This window comes from Macrobrachium rosenbergii, chromosome 24, assembly GCF_040412425.1.
Source record: "Macrobrachium rosenbergii isolate ZJJX-2024 chromosome 24, ASM4041242v1, whole genome shotgun sequence".
NCBI classification, from domain to species: Eukaryota; Metazoa; Arthropoda; class Malacostraca; order Decapoda; family Palaemonidae; genus Macrobrachium; species Macrobrachium rosenbergii.
Window position 1 is genome coordinate 5,462,607 of NC_089764.1, and position 18,565 is coordinate 5,481,171.

Below are 18,565 nucleotides of genomic sequence, written 5' to 3' on the forward strand. Positions count from 1 at the left end.
TATATATATATATATATATATATATATATATATATATATATATATATATATATATATATATATATGTACATATATATATATATATATATATATATATATATGTATATATATATATATATATATATATATATATATATATATATATATATAATCAACAGATAGGTTTGCTTAAAAAGCAAATGGATGTTACAGACTAAATACACACACAAAGCAAAGACACTACAACACCTTCTAAAAACATAACAAACATCTCACACGTCTCGAACTCTCGCCATACCCGTTACAATAACTTCTCGCTGCTGGGAAGAAAGGGCGTTGGGTCGGGTATGATACATGAAACATACGCTACCGGGGACTAAGCGATGTCAGGTAGGGCAGCCGATCGAGACCACAGGTCTACCCCAAAGCCAAATCAAAAAAGTCCTTCAAAGAAGGCATCATGCTTACCCCATACAAAATGGGAAAAAGCACGTTAAAAGAAGAAGAAGAAGAAGAATACTTTATAGATATATATATATATATATATATATATATATATATATATATATATATATATATATATATATATTCATTCATATATCAATGGGGAGACAGATGTGAAAACTTGTTTTAAAAATGGTCAATTTATTCCCGACGTTTCGTAATGGCTTCATTACATTTTCGAGGGCTGTACAAAATAAATAACATAAATTGCAAAAAGGCTATAAATTTAAATAAAAAAATTAGGATATATAAATATATAAATATATATATAATATTATATATATATATATATATATATATATATATATATATATATATATATATATATATAATATATATATATATATATATATATATATATATATATATATATATATATATATATATATATATATATATAAAATGTATATTGTCACGTTAAGTGATGGTTTTGCGGGAACTGCTGGTTCCCCCACTCGTTCCCTTTGTGGATTGCTGCCTCCTTACCTTCAAGTTTTTTTGTTTTGATGTTTTCGTGGTGAGCTGCCGTTTTTCTGTCTTCAGTCGGGTCTGGTAGGGCAGCGAGAGTAGCGGCAGTGGCAGCAGCAGCAGGCAGTTTTTGGAGTCGACGTTGGTCGAGCTTTTGAGCAGCAAATTGGAGCACGCCTACGAAGTGGAGCACGTCGTAGAGGTGGAGTGTGACCATGAGTAGTCGTGTGACCACGAGCTGCTCATCTTTGATGACAGCGTGAGGCTGTCCTGACGTCTCCATCGGGGTTTTCTGGTTGATGGTTTTTTTATCCCTGTTGCACAGCTGAGGGCTTTCTTGGTGCCCGATGGAGGACGTATGTTTGGTTTTTTTTCTGCCTGCTGTTGTTTATTTTTGCCTTTTTTTTTCTTACAGCTACTTTTTGTTTATTTAACTTGATTTTGTTTAGAGCTGCCTTTTGGTTTTTTGTATTTATGGTTTTTATCTTTTTACCAGACCTGACTCACTTGTAAAATTTGTAAATAAATTAATTTTAAGCTTTCTTTATTGTTTTGTTGTTTTCCCTCCTTTGTTTGTTGCATCTGCCGTCAGTCATGACAGCCCCGTCCTGAGTATGTTAAAGAACCTGCATAACGGCCCACTCAAAACATATATATATATATATATATATATATATATATATATATATATATATATATATATATATATATATATATATATATATATATATATATATATATATATCGTAAACAGAGAAGCGTTCGTGCAGATGTCTGTCTTGTTTTGGCGGCAAGAGTCGCTGCCTTGCTCTACCCATACATCCAAATTGTTTTGACTGTGAGCCGTCTCGCTGCACACACTCACCAGCCTTGCCTGTCATTCCATGAACTGCCATTTGGATAATCTGTCAGCTGTCATTAGCTATCACACCGCCTTGATGTATCTATGCTCATGCAAATACGATCACCTTACAATTTTATGAAGTCAATTCAACTTCCTTTGGGTCACATGCAAGCCATTTTCTTACATATCTTTCAATAATTCATGATAGTACTGTAAAATTTACTGACCGTTGCAATTCTTTGATTAAAATCCATATTTAAACAAGAGTAATCACTCACTGATGATACATCCATTACGTCTGAGATAAGACTTTGAATGCTTAAAATTGCGAGTAGCATTGCCAGTGTAAACATTTTATATTACGATTATTATTATTTGCTGTATGAACTATTGCTCTACAACCTGTTTAGAAAAGAAAAAAACAGATCTAATTTCCAAGTATAAGCCACTAAACATTGGAAGTCAGTTCTGCCTCACAAACGAATGTAATATTTTCGCAAACCCATTAAAGCTTATACTCCATTAAGATCACAGCAATAGCGTGCCTTTAACTCCATGTTACCATCCTTGGCCAAGGTCCTCGAATAGTGAGTATTGAGAGCACATTTTACTCTATTCTACGGAATGAGTCCGCACTACTAAGAGCCACAAACCCAGTTCATTGAACCCATCCACACCAGCGTACCATTTTCGAGGGATCTCATTTACATTCTTCAAAATAAAATTTAACCTTGCATAATAGCTGGCCCCATCCATGCACAGGTAACTTACCTTTCTTCAGAACAAACAAAAACATCCTTCAGAACAAAGCAAACCATTCTTTGAAGAAACAAACCTTTCTCTGGAACAAAGAAACCCGTTATTTGAATGACCTACCATTCTTTGGAACCGCACCTCTGCACTTGGCAAATGAGCAATTGTGTTTACATTACCTACAGTACACTTTTCATGCCTGGCACACATTTCACGAACTTCGCTAACTTCACCTGTGATCTCACCTCAAACTAAGTGCCAGCTCCAAGTCTGTTATTTCAATAACCTGGGCCCTGTTATCACAAATTCACACCTCCAGTGTTCCCACCAGTGTGCTTATTGCATAACTGGCCAAGTGGTTTCACTACACATTGAGTACCCACAGATTTTGAGCTCCAGGCTAATTTTCACCTTGTTTTCACGCCCATCCATTCTATGAGTGCCACATATCTGGCCCTCTGAACCCCTTTGCACCATAAGTGCTGCCATCGCTACTTTGTATCATAACACAACCTGCACCTGTGCCCCTCAGCACCGAGTGCCACCATCAAAACCTTCGTCTTACTTGCACTTCATGTAACCCCACTGGGCCCTTGAGTGCCACCTACTTGCTCCAAGGAACACTCCCTTTCACACTCTTTTAAAAACACTGAACATTATGTGTAGGCCCTTGCCCAAATTACTGCAATTAGCATATGGTTCAGTGCCATCCAATTCCACCCTGGGAATCACCTGCTAGTTCTTCGAAACGACCTCACACTGAGTGCCACTGCCCCCTTACCAAAGGGGCACTTCTAAGTTATGTGGTGTACTGTCTCCTACTACCCACACCATTGTAGTAATTCATGATAGTATTGTAAAATTTACCGACTGCTGCAATTCTTTTATTAGAATCCACTCTTTAACAAGAGTAATCATTCATTGATGATACATCCAGTATGTCTGAGATAAGACTTTGAATGCTTAAAATTGTGAGTAACATTGCTAGTGTAAATATTTCATATTATGATCATTATTATTTGTTATACGAACTATTGCTTTACAACCTGTTTAGCAAAAACAGACTTAATTTCCAAGTATAAGCCACTAAACACTGGAAGTCAGTTCTGCCCCACAAACAAATGTAATATTTTTTCAAACCCATTAAAGCTTATACTCCATTAGAATCAGTGCTAATGCACCTTTTACTCCATGTTACTGTCCTTGCCCAAGCTCCTTGAATAGTGGGTATTGAGAGCACATTTACTCTATTCTACAGAATGATTCCACACTACTTAGTACCACAAACTCAGTTCATTGAACCCATCCACACCAGTGTACCATTTTCACGGTGTCTCATTTACGTTCTTCAAAAAAAAAAAAAAAACTTAACCTTGCACTATAGCTGGTCCTGTCCATGTACAGGTGACTTACTTTCTTCAGAGCAAACAAAAACCATTCTTCGGAACCAAGCAAATCGTTCTTTGAACAAACAAACCGTTCTATGGAACAAAGCAGCCTGTTATTTGAACGACCTACCATTCTTTGGAACCTCACCTCTTCACTCGGGAAATGAGCAATTGTGAATACATTACCTACAGTGCACTTTTCGTGCCTGGCACACGTTTCGCATACTTTGCCTAACTTCACCTGTGATCTTACCGCACACTCAGTGCCTGCTCTAAGTCAGTGTTATTAATGTGATTTGGGCCATTTTATTATAAATTCACACCTCCAGTGTTCCCACCAGTGTGCCTATTGTATAACTGGCCAAGTGGTTTCACCACACATTGAGTGCCCACAGATTTTGCACTCCAGGCCAATTTAGAACTGTGTTTCCGCGCCCATCCATGCCATGAGTGCCACATATCTGGCCCTCCGAACCCCTTGCACCATAAGTGCTGCCATCACTATTGCGTATCATAACACAACCTGCACCTGTGCTCCTTGGCACAGAGTGCCACCATCATAACCTTCATCTTACTTGCACTTCATGTAACCCCATTGGGCCATCGAGTACCACTACTTGCTCCAAGGGAAGCTCCCACTGCCACCCTTTTATTAAGGAGCACTGCACAATATGTGTAGGCCCTTGCCCAAATTACTGCAATTAGCTTATGGTTCAGTGCCATCCATTCCTGCCCTGCGGAATCACCTGCTAGTTCTTCGGAATGACCTCGCACTGAGTGCCAGTGCCACCTTACCAAAGGGGCACTCCCAAGTTATGTGGTGCCTCCCTACTAGCCCACACCATTGCATAACCACACCCTGCCAAAAGCAGAGTGCCATTTCCATTCCATGCAATTACTTGCACGGTCCACCACCTACCTACTTCACACCTTGCTTGGAACCTTAAGCCCACAACAACTGCAGCAACATATCTGCCAAATACTATATGGCCCTCCTGGAAATCAGGAAGGGCATGACCCTCAGGGGGAGCAACTGAATGTGTGGGTCCATGAACAGGTAACTGACGCTGAGAAAAAGAGGGAAGAAAGGGGGGATGCTGCTGAGAAGAAAGAGGCTGCTGCTAAGAACGAGAGAGAGGAGAAGGAAGCTGTCACTAAGAAGGAGAGTGAAGAGAAGGAGGCTGCCACTGAAAGGAAGGAAGCAAAGACAATTTGAACTAGCCTTGACACAGAGAAAAGGGCTCTTGCTGAATTAGGAAGACAAGAAAGGGAAAGCCAGCAAAACCATGAGCTAGCACTCAAAAGGCCCTCAAAATCACAACCTTTTAAGGCCTTCTAGAACACATGCAGCTGGAAGATTTCTTTTATTACGCCCCAAGTTCATTAGCTACTTACCTAAGTGAGAACTGTTCCAAAACACTTGCTGAGTGCTGCAGCTTAGCGGATGATTGGGACATCTTTCATTCTTCCGCCAGTTCCCTGAGTCAGAAGATAACTCCTCATGGGCACACCTCAGTGCCAGCCCAACCAAAGAATGGAATCTTTTCTAAATCTCCCATATGCACTAATTGCAAAAGGAAGGGGCATTTGGAATCCCAGTGCCGATCTAAAGGGAGAGCCACTGCAGTGCCTCCCTCTGATCAATCTAAGCAAAATCAACGATCTCCCCCAGCTCCTAAAGGGGGATTCAGGAAATTTTATTGCTCTACATGCAAAATCTATGGACATTCCACCAACTGGAAGGATTGCCCTAGCAAAGCAACTTCACCCACCATTGCACTGGCAGTCACCAATTATCCATCCTTAGGCCCTCCAACCAGGGGTTCCATATTTGTGGTGCCTCCTCAAGGCCACCACCCCGCACACCAGGTCAAGGCATTTGAAGGCACTGGCATGCAAATCTCTCTGATACAGGAAAACAAAGTCCCCTATGGGGCTAAAATTGACAAACAAACTCATCACCATCAAGAGTATCAATCATGTGAAATTGATTCTCCCAACAGTTCACCTGAGGGTCACCAGGCCCCACAGAACCAAGATCTGCACACATGCAGTAGCCAAGTACCTTCCTGGAGGCTATGACCTCCTCCTTTAACAGGACTCTCTGTCCCCACCTAACTCAAGATGACCCAGGGGTCCTGACCCTCACAGTCTCTATCAGGCACAAATAGTCCTCCCAGACCTGCCTCAAAATCCCTGTCAGGGCCACCAGAGTGCCCTGAGCAGTGAAGTCTCTTTCCGTCCCATACATTGAGCTACATCCAAATTTAATTTACATGCCTAACCCTGCTTTAGTGCCAATACCAGAACTCATCATAGATCTCCCTTCAGGAGATCCCAGTCTGGCCCACCTCTCTTCTCCTGGCTTGGCCGCGCTACCAGTGTTGATAAAAGAGCCAACCAGAAGTTTACCCATTTCCCTCCCAGATTCCCCTGACCGCAGCGAAAGCTCACCCCTGGCATGGCCTCGCAACCCACCCCTGAGTTGGTCATTGTAACCTGCAAACCTCTCACACCCACAACTACTTCTTCCTCTCCTTCCCAGTCCTCTGAAGATAAGATTCTGGTAGACCATTCTCTAGCATCCCAGCTGGTTGCAGAGATCAAGGAACTGTGATGTCAAATGTTAGAAATTGTTGGAACTGCCCTTGCTTCAGTTGTCACAGTAGCCAGAGTAGGTGACACTCCAGCTCCTTCCACAGACTCGTTTCCACCAACTCCTCCTACATCAAACTATCAACCTAACAAAAATTCGCGGAAGAAAAGTCAGCGGCGTAGAATGTCCAGTTTAGCCTAATGGAGCCACCAGCTTCCTTTGGCACTCATGCCCATATGGCACAGTGCCCCACTTTAATGGAGAAATTTGGCACCCAAATCAGAGTAGGATGCCAGGTTACTGTCGCACCTATTGTAAATTTGTAGTATTGTAACATTCTGTTCTTGTAACTTTAGTCATTTATGAAACCAACTTTTACCTTGCATCACTCTTTTACTTTCCATCACAATCTGTCCAATGCAGAGTGTCAACTGCCAGATCTCCTGGCCCTATAAGTTATTGACTTTCCTTTCTAAACATTTGCTTGTGTGGCAAGCCTAAAGCCCTTTCAAAGGGAAATTAATTATGTATCACAGAGCCACTAAACTCTTGTGACATTAGTGCCACACCAGGCACAGTGCCACCACCTTAGCAAATTATCATGGTACTCACCAACAGAGTAGTCACATGAATACCTATGATGCACAACGTTATAAAAGCATTCAGATTTGTAAGAAATTGTACTTCCTTTTAGGTAAGTCTGGTGTCTACCCAAACAGGCAGATATCCATCCTAAGCTATATGCACGTGTCCTTACATTTAACATAACTTAAGTATAACTGTTTGTATAATCTACAAAATTACTTGAAAGCAAATTTAAATCAGTTTCATATTTAATTTACACAAAAGCAATATTAAATCATTGCAGGAGCTGCACAACTAACTCATACATGCTAAAGTTAAAAGTTAATCACTATTACATGCAGACTCCTTAGTATATTCTAACACGCTGTGTGAGGGCTTGAGGAGAGAGACAGTCAAACGTAAATATTCAGGCTGATTTGCAGACATTCACACCAGAAAGAGGTGTAAAATGTCTGCTAAATTTTAGGAAAACAACAAGGAGAGACAGGGAGGCACACATTACGATGCTTCCTGTCAATCAAAATTTGGCAATTAAATTCGTCAGGGTCGGTATTCTCGCTTGCTAAGCCTCTCCAAAGCACCTACCTTACTGGCCGAAAGACTCTTCTCTCCAGACAGAACCCTTTCTTCCTGGGTGACCATGTGAGTTGCCTGCAGTAGGAAGTAACGGGAATTGCCCTCAACAGACAGGAGACTTGAATTGCCCAGGGGACCAAACACCCGGGATCAACAACAGGAGAAGCAGACAGACCACTGACCTAGTGACATGCCACTATGTGCTACCTTGTCACCAAGCAACCACTCACCTGTTTTGTCTGGCCGATCACCTGCCATCCAAGTATTACCCCTTAAAGTGCCACTTATAGAAGTCCCCACTCGTCTGCAACTAAGGATCTTCGCTTAAGGAATAAAGGTACTGTGAGATGAAGTGTTTGGTCAGTTATTCTATACTCTTACCTCATTTCATTTCCTTTTCCCCTTGAATTGTGCTTGGACCTTGATCATTGTTGGTAATCATTTATCAGTGTTAAAGAGTAATTTAACTTTACATAACTTGACGTTAGCTCCTTAAGCCATCAGCATCCCCTATGTAAAGATTAGTCTGTGTTTTGGCTTAACAAGTGATCAGGTTCCTTTCGCCATACATAGCAGAAAGGGTGTGTGAACCGCTGTAGAACTACCTGTATCCACTGTGCCCCTACATCCATCAGTCAAGTCATTCCTGATTGTTAATTCATCATATTTTACCCCTTATTGAGTGTCACTCATAATCTTGTCAATTGTGTAATTTAACTTTAAAGTGCCAAAAGCCCAGCAGATGTCCTTCTTTGTAATTGATTCTTCTGATTTCTGTAATAACATTTAATTAATTAAGACCTGGAATTTCTGTCCTGAGTCCCTCCATTACTTGAAATATAATTCTCCTAGCACTGATTCTTGCACAAACGTGTTGGTTCCCAGTTAGACATGTCATATCCGGAGGTAAAAAATTGCAATTCACCAACACTCATGACATATGTATATGTATATATATATATATATATATATATATATATATATATATATATATATATATATATATATATATATATATATATATATATGTATGTATATATATATATATATATATATATATATATATATATATATATATATATATATATATATATATATATATATATATATCTATATATATATATATATATATATATATATATATATATATATATATATGTATATATATCTGGATCGAGATCTATCTATCTATTTATCTATATGTATCTATATATATCTATATATATCTACATATAGTCATTGCATTTACTGCGGACATCTACTATAGTTTATGTAAAATATTATTAGCTTGGGTTTTCCGGGAAATAGGGTTTTATTTTGACATATATACTCTGCTTTATTTAGCATCTCATAGTCCAAGGAAGACTTTCCTTTATGATTTCTGTGAGGTGCATTGCATCTTTGTTGCACTTTTTTTCATTCATTTCTCTTGCTGAAAGTTCAAAACGCATTGTGTATAACTGAGTTTTTTTTATGAAATATATATAACCGACAGAAGTGCGCCTACAATGCAGAAAAAATCTCAGTTATTTCAGTGCAGCACGAACTTGGAAATTTTACCTTCAAAATCCCTTGCCAGTTCATGCAGTCTGACCATCCCGGTAGTGTGAATGATATTGTATTTTCAATTAAAATACAGCCGCAACTTTGTGATACACCTCCATAGGCACCATTTCCTCTTTAAAAAAAAAATTAATTGTCTCTCTCTCTCTCTCTCTCTCTCTCTCTCTCTCTCTCTCTCTCTCTGTCTTGCTTGGGCTTGCTTGGGCATATAATTAATTTTCGATGTTTATCATTGAATACAAGCAAAATGTTACGTTTCCACAACTGCAAAACTAATAGAGGTATTCCGTGCTTTCAGAAAATGGAATGCAACAAAAACGAATCAACTTATTAATTTGAGAGAGAGAGAGAGAGAGAGAGAGAGAGAGAGAGAGAGAGAGAGAGAGAGAGAGAGAGAGAGAGAGAGCTGGGTTGGAGGAATATGCAGCTGCAAGCATAACATTACAGTTTTCAAGGGGTCACCTTCTTGGCCATAGATTACAATATAAAAACAATAGACTCACGGTAATAAGAAGAAAAACAGAGGAAGGAGCTAGATCTCTCCCCAAAAAAATCGTATTTGCTAGATTATTTTGTCAAGGTTTTGTGTCATTTTTGTCACCTTTCAAAACTTTTTTTTTTTTTTTTTTTTTTTAGTTTGAACTGTGACAGAAACTCCACTTTTATTTCCAGTGGACATCCTAATACAAATTAACTGTTTGCTACAAGAACACGATACAGACCTTCTACTAACTTCAAAATGATCTGCAAAGCTCACTAGAATTAAGATATGGGATATTATGTTAACAAAAAAACTTCATGAAAAGGTAAGCTTTCACTTTCACTCAATTCTTATTCTACTTTAACATACATGAATTAGAGATCTGTCATTTACAAAACCATAATATTAGATAAATTGTTCATATTAATTGTGTATCTGTGGTTGAGTTCATGACACCAGTCTGCTATAGATACAAATGAAAATAATTTAATTTAATTTGATATAAATGTTATGAAAAATAAAATTTCATTTGCATATATATGCACGCCTTTCCACCTTGAGATATAACTTCAGATGATGTTCAGCTTTAAAGTCTAAATAAGTTTGTAAGTTGACATAGCAGACCCTACTTCACTATGCTGCTGGCTGATTTCCACCACAGACGGTTAACTACTGGGTATCTAATTCTTTGATTATGTCGACAGAGGCAACGGGGTTTAATGACCTTGCCAAATACGGTCTTCCCTGGTTAAGGGATCGTACCTAGTTATTCATGCTTGATTAGCAGGGTTCGATATAGAACTAACGATCATTCTGCACCGGAGTATGATTCGACTAATATTGTCTGCTTATATCCCATCAGTTAAAGTATGGATGTATCAGTAACACTTGTCATTGTTTTATCAGGAAGTACTGCTGATTGGAGAAGACGCATCAGAGTAAAATATGCACGTACACACTTTCACACAAACTAACTAACTGACTAATATATATATATATATATATATATATATATATATATATATATATATATATATATATATATATATATATATATATATATATATATATATATATATATATATATATATATATATATATATATATATATATATATATATATATATATATATGGAGAATATATATATGGAGAAAAAGACAGATAGAGATGACATCTTTCTGAGATACGATAAGTCGCAGTGGGTTGTATAACGTCTTAATCACAAAATAATTACTTGCTCTTGGTACAACATCCTTGAAACTTATGGCCTCTAACTAAGTGATTATACCGACGCCAAGAAGGTGAAACATCTGAAAATTCTTGTAAAGGGAAGGAGCGTTCAGTCGCAGGAAGTTGCGTAATTCTTTAATGGGAAGACATTTGCTAGTTCTGTTCGTTATTCTGTTCATCATTGTATAAAGGAAGGTATATGTTACCCATCTTATAAAATTACTCTGTCTTTGCTGGGCTTTATTTTACCTCCCTGCTGATACATTTATTTGATTGGCGTAGGCAATAAAAGGTCTTGTGGACTCCTTAAGAGTCAATGAAATCTCAAAGGGAAGTTAATCGCCTTATTATCAAAAAGTAGTTTCCTAATATAACACTAGTTTCTCTTTTCATTAGTAAGTTCTATAGTGCATCAATTTAATGGCTTTCATTATAAAGTAATAAATATGAAACAATATGAATAAATATATAAAATCTGTGAATTACAGGTCAAGTTTTAGTTATACCTGGACTATTTCTTCCCTTAAAACAAAGACTTATTTTATATTGCAATCCTTCATTAGAAAACAGTACTTCTCAATATGTTTACAAAATGTAACGAAGGTGTTCAATTGCCCATCCTTTCAAATCAAAAGGGGTACACCTGACTATCGTCTGCATTGGTGAAAAATATATATTTGCTATACGTATATGAGCTTGCATAATAATTGTATGGAATGAGTTCTGCTAACATTGATAAATATGAAAAGAAAATAACCTCTGTTCTAAGCTGGTAGCTTTGCGGTATCTTCGACAATCCTGTTACTCTAATCCACATCATCATTCAGTCACATAACGCAGAATTCAGGGAAAGCTACAATATATGAAACTTTATTAACTAAGTTCTAAATGAGAATCGACAAATAGTAAATTTGGCTAAATTATTGGCCTCCTTTCTAACTGCTTAAATTGTAATATGCATCAAAACTCTTCTAGAACTTGAAGCTCATTTATTTCCGCTGAGAAAAGACTATTTCGTATATTGTTACGTTTAAACTTTGTGAAAGAGATGAGAAACTTATGATGTCTATGGAACAATTCCAGACCTTGCAAGAAAAGATAATTGGAAGTGGGCATCAAGTACAGTAAGATTAGGAAGGACTAAACGCTACTAATTAATGTGAAGGGGACGGTAGAAAAATGGAAGTAGCGTGATTATATGCGTTACTGGAGCTAAGTGTGACAAGTGATGGTAGGATGAGATAACAGATCAAATATCAATTAAGGAAGTGATGAAGTCAGCAAGAACTTTGTAAAAAGCTAACAGACAATTTTCTTAGAAGTAAAAGTCAGATAGTATGATGGGAGTGCCCATCGAACTCTGCCGCATGTAGTTGAAGGATGGGTGGTTGGGTGGTGTGAGAGATAATAATAATAAAAAAAAAAAAACAGAAAGGTAAAAAAAAAAATTATCTGCGTCATGATAGTTGTAAAAAGGAGCATTGTTATTGAAAAATGTGGGTAATAGTATGAAATGAATAGGTTGGAATAGGTAAAATAGTTGTGTTGTGTTCTGACGTATAAATATGAACATACGTCAAATATGACGTATACAGTATTCATATTTAGTAAAAAAAAGAAAAACTGCCAAATTATACATGATTATGAATAGTATTCTAAAAAGACAATTACTACCCTAGAAATAAAAACACGTTCCTTCTGATAAATTAGGTGTAAAAACTTCACTTCCTCATTTTTCTGATGGGGATTCAATCGACCAGTCATCCAGAGGAAAGAGTGTTGAAACAGATAACAGGAAGCAAAGGAAAGTTCAGAGTCGGTGAAGCCAACTTACCCAAACCTGAGTGCCGAGCTTGAAGATAGAGGGAAGGGGTAGGGTGGGGAAGGGTGGCCGGAGGAGGAAAATGATTCAAGAAGAGGGAATTGTTTTGAATTTTCATTGTTGCTTCATAATTAATTTTTTCTTGCCATAGTTGCCAAAATAATGTTGCATAAAGAATGGAAAACTTTAAACATAAGACATTTATATTCCATAACTGATGATTCTTTGCAAAGTGAAATTTGTTTGCTATTAATTATTTGTTATGGGTAATTCTTGCAAGGTGAAAAAGAAATCCCCTATGTTTCATTTATTTCCGAAGATTTGAATTAGCAATAAAAAAATAAAATAAAAATATAGAACGATTTTTTTTATTACCGTAATGTTATTGTTACATCTCTTAGTATGCTTTGCTTTTAGATATATATTGGTCAATCGCAATAGGTTTTAAGTTAAATTTGGTTTTTCAGTAATCCATACACACACACATATAACCATAAACACAAGCAAAAAATTACCATTTTTGTTATCAGCTTACTTCTATTTGATTTTTCAACCTTACACCAAAATATCGTTTCCTCTCAGGAAACTAAAACAATAAGTGTTCAATCATTTATAGATTTATTTGTTTCTATAGACGTTGCAAAGTTACACAGTTTTATAGTATTCATTAAAAGCCTTAATTTATACAAAACTGTGGAAGATGAGGGGGTAGTGAGGACTAATAAAAATATTACTGGGGATTAATTTTAGTTAGCGTCAATTGACATTGGTTCTGACCAATATGGTGCAATGGAAAATCGGGCTGAATATTAGGTAGGAGTCTCTCTCATGTGTACTGAGTGTGCCCAACAAATATATTGTTAGTTTGGGGGTGGCATGACTTTTCATATTATAGACCTACTGAGGGCATTCAGTCTCCATAGTAAAGGGCTTTTAATTGGGAAAGATGTCCAGGGTTAGTCTCATATTAATGGAGTCCTGTCTCAGTGATGAAAAGTTTCTCTTGTGAGGCAGAGACTATATAGATCCCTCTAATACCTTTTGATAGTATTGTCTTGGTAGTGTTAGGCAAAACACCTCAATAAAGGAGTTCCCGTCTACCAGATGTAAAAGGTTTTATGGAACCCTCCTGTCATCTTCTGATTTCCTCATAACTCTGATCAATATATCAGCAACTACCTTGCCCAGGTAGAATCTGAGGGGGACCCAGTAAATTTATAATGTCTGCTCGAAAATTTCACCATACTTATTTACCTTTGAGATAAGCTAAATGTGCAAGTGTCACAAATGTCTAAATTTACCTGCATTGGTAGAGCTAATACCAAAATATTCTCAATAAAACATCCTGGACAATATTATTCAGAGGGCCCTGTTCCATTCCCAAACCCGAAAGAATTCAATGAAAAATTTAACTGGGAACCAAGTATTTATCAACACTGGTTTTAAACCCCTAAAAATATTACAGAAATAAATATAAATATAAATAGATAAATATGTAAATGAATAACCAGATGCACCAGAGTAGGGAATTTCATTCAACTTATTATTAATATCATTAATATTTTACCATTATTATTCAAAATCTCAGAAGACCCCCTCTCAAGCAAACTTCATTGAACAGGATAGCTGTCTGGATGACAATGAGTTTGCATTGTAGTTTCTCAGTCTCTCTTTGTAGTAGCAGGTAAATTATATAGTAGCTCTCCAGAGTTCATTAAGCCAGCAGTATAACTATGCCATATTTATACTCACGAGTGGGCTTACAGAAATTTTTGGCTATATTTGATGGGTTGTCAAAACTTGAGGGCTCCTTCTCTTGGATGGGAGTGGAATGATTCATCCAGGAGAATCCATCTGACTGATGTAGGCACTGATTGGCTGGCGACAGGTCCCATGAGTTCTGGTCATATGGTGTGTGCTGCCTGAAAGTAGTGGGCAGCTGAATTGTTATCCCATGCATGTGTCTTGCTATACTGATGGTTGTAGGGAGAAAGGGTCTCCTGAGTTATGTTCAGCAATGGTTTTCATCGGAGGATGCTGAGGGCCTCCTCATATCAGAAGCAAAGATGGTCATTGTCCCCGTCCAGGATTTTTGCGCTCCTTACAATTTGCTGCCATGGAGAGGAACTGCCATCCTTTCTCAATCAGTGCTGGCATCTTTCCCCTTTGTGAAGGTGAATGGTGATCCTCTTGGAGAGTGAAGTTGTAGTCATGCCAGTGTACAAATGGCAGCATCATTCTCAGTGCATAATATTTGGTAAAGCACTCCTGTCCTATTAGTGGGATCGCTTCTAGTGGTGAGGCTGTTCCTCATGAAGTACTGGGCAGTCTCCCAATCATTGTAGTAGATCAAAATCCTGACTATTTTTTCAGCATCAGTCAGTGTTACATGGGGGCCAATGCTGTTCTTCAGGGCTGCCTTGTCTTTGTTTTACTCAGTATTCATGTAGCCCCTGCAGAACAGTCTAATGGTCCACTCATTCTTGTGGGGACATGGTTCTCCGGATGAGACTACATGTGGAATGCATTTCTCATCACTTTGGCTACCCAACAGTAAGAACCGTTATCCACCAGGGCTTGGGCAACATGTTCGAGCTCATCAGGAGCAGTGCTCCAAGAAGAACAGTAAGAGAGTGCACAACAAATGTAGATGTTCACAACCGAGGATTTAGATTTTTTCTGGGCATTCACTACTGCCACTGAGGCAGAGCATGATGCCAGTTAGGTTATTGTGGACCTGTGTGTTAAAGCCTCAAGGAGTTCTGGCAACACAGACTTCCAAAATGAGAATGGTGCCATTCACATTTCTCTCACACGTGAAGCAGGAACCAATTCTTCCATACAGATGTGCCTGAGTGTCTCCAGTTCATCTTTGTCAGCGATGTTGATAATGGCATCAATGACTTACCAGACATATACAGCTGGGCTGGGGATTCTACTGTAGACATGTTGTTTGACAACTCCAATTCCTATATAAAGGTTAGAGAGCAACACAATAAGAGGAGAACCCATGGGAATTCTGCTGATTTGCATCCACATTTGCCCTAGTTGATCGATGAATGGGGTCTACATAATGCAGTTCTTGAACAGGTGCCATAGGATTTCTCTAGAGCATTAAGTGTTGGGGTAGAATCATCTCTGTGGACCCTGCCAAGGGTCATCCATATTGTTTCATCTATGGATTGTTGGTAAAAAGGTTCTCCACATCCAACAATGTGATGATGCCCTGAACATGGCGACAGAGCAAAGCCTTTAAGAAACTCTACGGACAAGGCAATACAGAGTCAAAAGTTTGTTCAAAGTCATGGCTTGCTGGTAGGTCAGTTCAGGCATTATTATGGGGAGGAGGGAATTACTGACCAACTGTATGCATCTGTTACATCAATGACACCTTCATCAAAATCATCGACGAAAATGAACTGGAGACACCCAGGTGCACCTCTGGGGAGTAATTAGTTCTCCACTTCATGTGTGAGTGAAATGTGGATGGCACCATTCTCTTTTTGGAAACCTGTACTGCCAGCACTCCTCACATAGGTCACTGTAAACCAACCAAAATCAGGCTCTGCTTCAATGGCAGTAGTGAATGCTCAGAAAAATTTAAATCCTTGGTCATGAATACCTATGTTCATCTTACCCTCAAATTTCTTCTTGGAATACCACTTCTGGTGAGCTCAAACACATCATCCAAAGTCTGGTGGATAACGAATATTCTTACCGTCAGGTTGCCAAGGTGACGAAAAATGCCACTGACAGATTCTACCATCAGGAGAACACGTCCCCCACAAGAGTAAGAGGACCATCAGACTGTTCTACAGGTGCTACATGAAACTAAATTTATATAAGAAAAGTGATGCAGTCCTGAAGAACATCATCACCGCCCATGTAAAACCCACCAAAACTGACAAAAAGTCAATCTTACACTACAAGGATTGGAAAACTCCCCAGTACCTCATGAGGTACAGCCCCATCACTAGTGACGGTCCTATGAAGAGAAAAGGATGGTTTACCAAATATCATTCACTGAGAATGGATGCTGAGATTCGTACATTGGAATGACCATGAATCAACTCTCCAAGATGACCGCCATTCATCTACACACAAGGGTAGTATACCAGCACCACTTGAGAGAACACAGCAATGGTCCCCAAAGCAAGCAGATTGTAAGTAGGGAAAAAATTCGGGATGGCAACAACAACCAGTGCCGCCTCTGATATAAGGAGGCCCTCACCATGGTCCGATGCTGAATGTAACTCAGGAAACCCTTTATCTCCCTACTGTCATCAGGAGAACGGCAAGGCGCATATTTGGGATAACAATTCAGTTACCCTCTACTTCAGGCAGGGTGCCATATGACCAGAAATCCTGGGACCAGTCACCACCCAATCAGCGCCTACGTTGGTCAGCCAGATTCTCCTGGATGAGTCACTCCACTCCCAGCCAATAGGAGGAGCCCCCACCCCCAAGCTTTGACAGCCTATCAAAAACAGCCAAAAATTTCTGTAAGTCCACTTGTGGGTATAAATATACATAGTTATGCCCCTGGCTTTATTTACCTTTTGAAAAATGATAGAAAGTCCCACTGAAACGTCAAAGAATAAATGAACTTGGGACAGCTGCTGTATAATTTACCTGCTGCTGTAAAGAAACTTGCTTGAGCGAATAAGAAACTAAAATACATTTGTTCAATGAAGTTTATTATTATTATTATTATTATTATTATTATATTATTATTATTATTATTATTATTATTATTATTAGTAGTAGTAGTAGTAGTAGTAGTAGTAGTAGTAGTAGTAGTAGTATCATTCTTGACGAAGAAGCAAATGGAGTCAACTCAAATATACAATTTATCAATCAAAGTAATAGGAAGGGAGAATACGTCAAAGGCATATATATTAGAATTGGAGAGAGAGAGAGAGAGAGAGAGAGAGAGAGAGAGAGAGAGAGATCGAGGTAATGCCAAGACAAGACGAGTGGCACTGAAGATAGCTTCAGCATAAACAAAAACGATGCACTTTCCCTTTTAGAGCTGCGAGACGCTGATAGTAACGTTGGGTCGGTGAGGTGGTGCAAATCGGCATCTTGGAAGAAATAGTGTCGAGATCCTGCTCGTATGTTATCAGCCGATTCTGCTGAGACCCTCCTGTTTCGTCTTTTTTGGCCTCTCAACCCGAATTGTGCATAAAAAATCACTTTGCATATTTTCTTTCCAGGTAAAAGATTATTGTTAAGAGATAATAGGTGGGATAATTATATGCTTCTTTCAACTGATGAATAAGTTGCGATATGCTTCGACCATTTGGATGACAGTGAAGGAACTGAAGTATGCGCATTGCTTTACCCATGAAATTAATATATATATATATATATATATATATATATATATATATATATATATATATATATATATATATATATATATATATATATATATATATATATATATATGTATAATATATATATATATATATATATATATATATATATATATATATATATATATATATATATATATATATATGTTATATATATATATATTATATATATATATATATATATATATATATATATATATATATATATATATATATATATATATATATATATATATATATATATATATATATATATATATATATATATATATATATATATATATATATATATATATATATATATATATATATATATATATATATATATATATATATATATATATATATATATATATATATATATATATATATATATATATATATATATATATATATA